The 7,622-nt window shown below is 45.5% G+C and overlaps 1 pseudogene; it reads left to right on the top strand.

Moving 5' to 3' along the window:
* The first annotated feature begins 1,000 nt into the window (after nucleotides 1-1,000).
* The window catches only part of LOC115942793 (small ribosomal subunit protein eS26 pseudogene), a 9,341-nt pseudogene continuing 2,719 nt past the window's right edge, over nucleotides 1,001-7,622 (top strand).

Here is a 7,622-nt window from a genome sequence, read left to right as displayed (position 1 = left end):
GAAACTTTGCTTCTCTTCATCTTGAGGAGAGGACAAGAATGTCTCCCTTTGTGCAAAAGATGTTTGCATCTTGTTAGATGAAAGGACAATTTTTTTTTTTTTTTTATGGTTGTAGGACGTTCTCATCTGTGTAGAAAGGAGTGTATGGATGCTGAGTGCCCAACGGAGTAACCTGGAACAGGTTAAGCCAGCCTTTGTGAATGAACCACAGCGATTGTCTTTCCAATTTGGTCCCTTCCTTCTAAACTCTGCTTTGTGATACTAGGGTTTCTGCTGTGTCACTGGCTCCCTGTCCCATTCAGTCAATTGAAGCTACTGGAGGAAGACTGCGGGGCTGAAGGGGGAATGAAAAAAGGTGTCCTGTTTGCTTCTTTTTCTGTCAGACTCATTGACCTAGCTGTGGCAATTTGTTTCAAGGCAGCAGTTGAATACTGTTTGAGATTTTTCCAATACAGCCTCACTGTGCTCCCTAAGAGACACTGATTCCAGCCCGCTGGACCCCCCCTCCTCAGAAGGATTAAGTCCCAACCTCACAGGGCCCCTCCTCCAAACTCAGGGACACCAGTCCCAGCAAAGCAGCTTCCTGTCTCGGAAAGGATGTTCACCTCTTTCAAGATTCTAGCTTTTAATAATTCTAACCTCTTTCCCTTATTCCCTCAGTTCTGGGGATGGTAGCTGCCTCCTGCAAAAGCTACTTCCATGATACTCTCCTGTTCCCTTTTGTGTTCTCAGTTAGCAATTCTTCTGGTTTGTTAACAGCTCTTTATGTAAACTTTCTACATTTAAAATTTTCAAGATACCTGGTACGGCTTCTGTCTTCTGACTCGACCCTGACTAACACCTCTCAAGGGGAATCTCTACAATAATATAGCCAAGTGGAGGCCCCACCTTTGAATCTGGCCTCCACTACATGGTGTGCTCCAGCAACATCACAACTGCCTGGAGCTCCCCATTCACAACGTGGTTTCCACTTCTGTATTATCTACCGAGTCTCCGAATCATGACAAGACCACCTCTTTGGACCAAAGGTGAGTAATGAGAGATGGAGCTAGAGGCATGGGCTAGGCCAGGCTTTGTGAATGAACCACAAAGAGCTCTACTTATGCTTTGAGAGGACAGACTTGGAAAGATTTTAGGGTGAGGAGTTCTATGGAAACAGCTATTCCAGAGCTACATCTGGAAGCCATATTTGAATGTTCTTCTGGGCCCAAACTTCCTCTCCCCATCTTAACATTTTTGCAGAGGAAAGGGTATCCCAAAATCCTTAGGAGCTCTTCCCTCCTCTGCCTGCCCTACCAGCTCTCCTCTGAGGGCAATACTTGCATCTTCGGCCATCCAGGCAAGGCATCGTCCACCCTCATTATCGCTACCACTACCATCACCATTATATTTTGTAGGTTAAGAGGATAGTGGAAGGTTGACCAAGGAGGTGGAAGTTTGAGAAAAGGGAAGGTAGAGGCTGATGGAAAAGGAGGTTGGAAGAGAGAAATTGATAGAAAAGAGAGACTTTCATAAAAGGAGAAATGAGAGATGACCTTAATGAGCACAGTGTATTGTCATCAATAAGTAAACATATGGAGTCCATTCAGTAACTACAGAGCTAAAAAAGAGAGCAAAGACTACTCAAGACCTCATTTTAGCAGAAAGCTATACTCCATTTCAGAATAATTTGATTGGCAACTTGGTGCTGAAAATCTAACAGGAATGAGAAGTCTCATAGTACAATTTCTATAGACTGAATGTTTGTGTCCCCCACCAAATTCATGTTAAAACCCTATCCCTCAAGGTGATGGTATTAGGAGGCAGGTGGGGTCCATGTGAGGTGATTAGGTCAGGAAGGTGGAGCCCTCAGGAATGGGATTAGTGCCCTTAGGAAAGAGGCTAGTGAGAAGTTGGCAGTGTGCCACCCAGAAGAGGTCCCTCACCAGAACCCAACCATGCCAGCACCCTGATCTTGGACTGCCAGCCTGCAGATCTGTGAGAAGTAAACTTCTGTTGGTTATAGGCCATCCTGTCTATGGTGTTTTATATAACAGCCCAAATGGACTAAGGCAACAACCTTATCCTTAATCTATTCCATTTTATTACAAAACAGTGAATGGTGGGATAGGACTAAAGAAAGGGTGGTTATGGAGAAAACGTAGGTAGAGCTTAGGGTTCCCTTATATAAGGACCACCAAGAACAGAAGGAAGAGCTTTAAATAAGCCTCCTACCTAACCTCTGTGGTCCCAAACTTCTCATCCATTCAACAAGTATTTAAATGAGTCGACACTGTGCTAGATTCTGGGCTCACGGTAATAAACAAGACTGGGTTTTGTTGGTGTGCCTGCTTTCATGGGGTTTACAGTCCAGAAATTAAGAAGTGTACATAACACAAAGTGTTAGGTGCCCTAAGAGATAAAGCAGTATGGGAACATAAAAGACAGAAATTCCAATTAGCAGTAGGTGGGGAGAGAACCAGAAAAAGCTTCATGAAAAATATGGCATTAGATCTGGGTTTGAAAATGTAGGTAGGGGGTACCTGGCTGGCTCAGTCAGAGAAGCATGTGACTCTTGATCTTGGGGTCATGAGTTTGAGCTCCATGTTGGGTATAGAAATTACTTAAATAAAAAAAGAAAGAAGAAAGAAAGAAAGAAAAGAAAGAAAAGAAAGAAAAGAAAGAAAGAAAGAAAGAAAGAAAGAAAGAAAGAAAGAAAGAAAGAAGAAAGAAAGAAAGAAAGAAAGAAAGAAAGAAAGAAAGAAAGAAAGAAAGAAAGAAAGAAAGAAAGAAGGAAAATGTAGGTAGAGTTTGAGCAGGTAGGGGAAAAAGAAGGAAGATGTTATAGGCAGGAAGTATGGCCTAAGCAAAGGCCCAGAAATGGGAAACCGTGGGGTGTGGCTGGAGGAGAGTAAATAGGATTATTTGGATAGAGCACAAGGTGATCCATAGGCTCTTCACCCCTCCACATCTGCCCCCCACCATCATCTCCCCAGCCTCACTCTTCTGGAACTAACCTACCCCCCTAGCTTTCCATCTTTTGTTACTTCTGCCTCCCTGTCTCTGCCCCCAGGGAGCCCCCAATCAGAATGGATGGATTTATAACCAGTAACACTCCCTCCTCAGATCAATGGCCAAAGATCAATAGCTATAATGCAGAAAATTAATCCATATTCATTAGAATTGAATTGAGCAAATGATATTATTAAAACTCCCTTGGAAATCTATAGAAGAGAATTAAAGAGAAAGTTGTTCTAATGTCACTACTCTCTGCCAGGCTATAGGTTTAAGAAATCATGCAAGAGGAGCTCCTATTAATTTCCAAAGGAAACTTAAAAAGTCATTGGGGCATAGCTTTGGTGACCACACAGATGCAGAGGGTGTGGATATGGGAGAGATATTGTCTTCGAGAGGGATTTGGGGGTCTGGGAGGCAGAGCAGGATAAATGAACTCATGAGTCACCTCAGGTCCTAGAATCCTGCACCTCCTGGGTTCGTCCCTGGTATCATGAGGAGTCACAAACATGCTTCAAGAATGTCAGGTGCAATCTTTAACTGAGGAAATAGTCTTGGCTCCTGAAGACCAGTGTCCTTCCTGGTCTCCTCTCCTGTCCCAGGGAGTTCCTGGGCATTCTCAGTCCCTACCCATCATACATCTCATAAAACCAGGAAAGACACAAGAGTCACAAGAGAGCCTTAGGCTAACACAGCTGTGAAAAGTGGAGGAGGCTCAAAGGAAGGTGCAAGCATGGCCTGGTGAATGCTTGCAGGAGCACAGGATGGAGGACTTACTCCAGTTTTGACTTCACCTTCTACCAGCTATAGGAAAGTGACATTATCCCTTTGAAGTTTGGTTTCTTTATCTGTAGAATAAGGAGAATATAATAATTCCTACCTCAATGGGGTTACTATGAAGATTAATTAACACAATGCATGGTGAAAGTGCTTTGCAAACTGCAAGATGCTATTCAAAAACATTATTATATTGTCCTAAAAGCTCAGAGATGTTCTTCTGAGGCAGGTATCTTATTAATGGGATCTGTTGACGGGTTCTATGGGATCCATAAATGCTCTGAAAATTTAGTACCAAATTGTCTGGGTATGTATGTGCATTTTGAGGGGGAAGAAGACCCACAGCTTTTAACAGATTCTCCAAGAAGTCTGTGACCTATAAAGATTAAGAATTGAGAACCCCTGATACTGAGTCATAGCTCCTCATCTCTGTGCAGATGGGACTAGCGTCTTTTATGTATCACAAGAGAGATCTTACTAAAGCAGGAGTCCCTGGAAGATGAGGCATCAACGCCATTGAGGAACACTGTAAAATCTTTGTGGTCAGCCACACGAGGCACCTCGGTGTTGACTTGCCCTGAAGAAGGTGGGATGGTATGAATGGCTTCTTGACAGTTTTTCCAATCCTCTCTGTTGCCCAAAACCAGGGAGCTCTGTTCAGCTCCGTGTGAGTGAAGCCCTCTGGAGCACAAGGGTAGGGCTTGTTCTTCCCATATCGTCTGTGGTACTCCATGGAGCTGTGCAAAGAGGAGGCCTTGCTTCCATCTTGCCATCTCTCCCTACCCTCCTTTTAATCTCAATATTCACAGCTAGAAGATCCAAGATCCTATGATAGCCTCTTGCTCTCCTATGCTATTTCTGAAACTCCAGTTCCTTCCTTCTCCTCTGGGCATGCTGGGAGATTGATGACCTGCAGGGTGGCTGCTCTGTCTTCAGAAGCTGGCTTCCTGGAGGAGCTCACCCAGCCAGAGCCCATCTCTGTGTGCCTTGCATAATTTCCAGAACATAATAGATGCCAAGGGGAGGGAGGGGAGCACCTCAACTGCATTTTCCTTTATATTATCTCATGTCTGGAACCCAGACTCAGGTACAAGGTAGTATCCTGCTCTAACTTCTTCTAACCCAGGCCTGTCTGACATCTCCCTGGGGTTTCTGGAATCCTCCAGGGGGAAAAAATACTGATAAGGGCCCCAGCTCAATGAAGGTATGGTTAGCCAATTAGTGGGTTTTTCTGTTTCTACTGTTCATGTCATTTTGTTCCCCACTGATGCCACATGAAAATCCTGGAGGGCCCTGACCAATGTCTTTTCCAGTGCCCTTCCAAGATGGGAATGTTAGAAGATGACCCCACACTGGGAGGAAATAAAGAGGTTATCTTGACCTTGTCCGTGCCTCTGAGAACCCCACAGCTCTCCTTTCCTGAAAGGGTCCTGGGGTGGGGCCCTCACCAACTCCCCTCATCGGAAGACCAGGAGCTTCTCCTAGTGTCTTATCCAAGTCCCACTGATGGTGCTTTAAAGTAGGGCAAATGACTCTACATCTAGATTCATTCCCCTCCCCTCCAACTTTCTGCAATTCCCAGGGCCCCGTTAACTACTTTGGGTCTCTTTTCTTCCTCTGGGTTGTATTTATCTTTTTCTTAGAAACTGCCAAGCATTTGGGGGAGGCAGTGTGGGCAGAAATGACCACAGAGCTAGAGGGAATGTTTAAGGAATCCAACAACCATTCAACACAGATTTATTGAGCATCTGTCATGTTCTGAGAGCTATGCAAGTCACAGAGATGGGCTCTGGCTGGGTGAGCCCCTCCAGTAAGCCAACTTCTGAGGACAGAGCAGCCACCCTACAGGTCAGTTCCAATGATCACCTATCTTCGGGCAATTTATTCCCATCTGTCTAATGGGTAGCATGGTGATTTGGGTTAAGGACCTACTCTCTTACTGAACAGCAAATGCATTAAAGGTGAAAAGGGTCCAGACAAGTGTTCTGCATTTACTTGTTGAATTAAATTGAACTAAAACAGAATTCATATCCTGTTCTTTATTATCTCTTGGGTGGTAGAGAGCAAAGGTAAAAATGGAACAGAATAGTGAACATGCACAATGCTACTAAAGAATCCTCTATTAAATGCAAACACACGCACACTCATATACACACATGCACATATGTACGTACGCATGCTTGCATGCATGCGCGTGCACACACACACACACACACACAGAGGAGACTCTTGGCTCCCTGCCGCTTGCCTGAAAACCCAGGCTTCAAGAGACAATTAAATATTGATATCTTTACATCTCAGTATTTCCTTTTCAAATCCAAACAGTCCCAACAGGAGCCATCACGGACACTTATTTAACTCCTTAAAAACGTCCAGGAGGAGTTTTATTTAAAAACGAAGTTGTTCAGAGCAGAGATAATGCAACAGGCTATGGGGTGATAATGGGCTAACTCCCCTGAAACAAGCCTGGGGGAAGCCCCAGTACACTCTCTTTGACTCAACCTGGGATCCAGCTCTCCTGGAGCTGGGACCCAGCATCCCAGACCGCACCTGCATCCCCGTCTGAAAAGGACAAAGGGATACTCTCTTGCCCGCTCTCCCCAACAGGCCCTCGAATGCCCTGTAATCAGAGGCTTGGCAGAGTTATGCAAATTGCCTTTGCATAATGATGTCCTTGCTGAATAGATGAACCAGCAGGGGTACCAGACAGGACCAAGCAGGTGCTGGCATCAGGTCCTTAGCTCTCTGCCCCAGCACCAAGCCGTGACATTGCTTCTAGACCAGGCTGCTAATGGACTTCCCACTGTACAACCTTCCCCACATGCCACCAGGTCTCTATCATATGCACACTCCTGCCTCTTCTCTAGCAGTCTGTCTCCAGCAGACTATCTTATAGGATCTCTGAGGTCAGGGTTGAGAGGGAAAGGAATAAAGTCCTTACCAGGAGTTGTCTGAAGCACGTATATTGTCTGCCTGGGTAGGTGAGGGAGCTTTCAGATGAGCCAAATCGTACTCCCTGGAGTCACTGACATATGTGTTCATGTCTAATTCCCCATCTGTGGGCAGGACTTACGTCCTGTACACTCCACAAAACCCAGTCTAGGGCCTTCAACAGAGTAAGTGCTCACCAAATGAACATTTCTTGGATAGGATGAAATTCCAGAATTACAGGGGTGGGAAAGCGTCTCTGAAATGATTCAAGCAGTCAACTGCATATTCTGATTACGACGCATGTGCTGGGCACTGTGTAAACACTGGCATAGGGATTCTAGCCTAGCTTCCAGGAGTTCCTGGAAATCATAGGCAAATTACGTTCACAGGATTTTCTATGGGGAGAGGGCCCATGGCTTTCACCAGCATCTTCACGGGGTCATGAACCCTTCCTTAAAAAATTGTTAATGACTGCTAGTCCATGGGAAGGACAGACAGGAAAACTAACAATCACAACAGTGTGATAAGCCCTGGGACCAAGAGGAGCACAAGATGGCTTGAGGACATAGAGGAGGGGCCAGTATGCAGAGGACAGAACCCTGAGGTCAGGGTCAATCCCTTCTAAGGGAGATGTTACTAGTCCCATTTCTCTAATGAGGTAAAGGAGGCTCAGAGAGATTAGGCTACTTGACTAAGGTCACACATCTGTAGAGCTAAAATTGCAATCTAAGTCTCTCTGATCCCAAGCTCAATGCTGCCTTGCCCCCTCAGCTTCCAGCAGCTGCCTCAGCATCTGAGAGCCCAGCCTCCAGACTCCTCATGTTCTCCCAGGCACTGGGGGACAGAGGAGTGGAAGCCCTACAATGGCTGTCCAAATTCTGAACAAACATGGAGCGGGCTTGGCGGCTAGCCCTCCAGGT

The sequence above is a fragment of the Leptonychotes weddellii genome, chromosome 11, assembly GCF_054177405.1.
Source record: "Leptonychotes weddellii isolate Sample4059 chromosome 11, ASM5417740v2, whole genome shotgun sequence".
Taxonomy (NCBI): Eukaryota; Metazoa; Chordata; class Mammalia; order Carnivora; family Phocidae; genus Leptonychotes; species Leptonychotes weddellii.
Note: the sequence above shows the minus strand (reverse complement) of the source record. Positions and strands in the feature narration are given on the sequence as shown.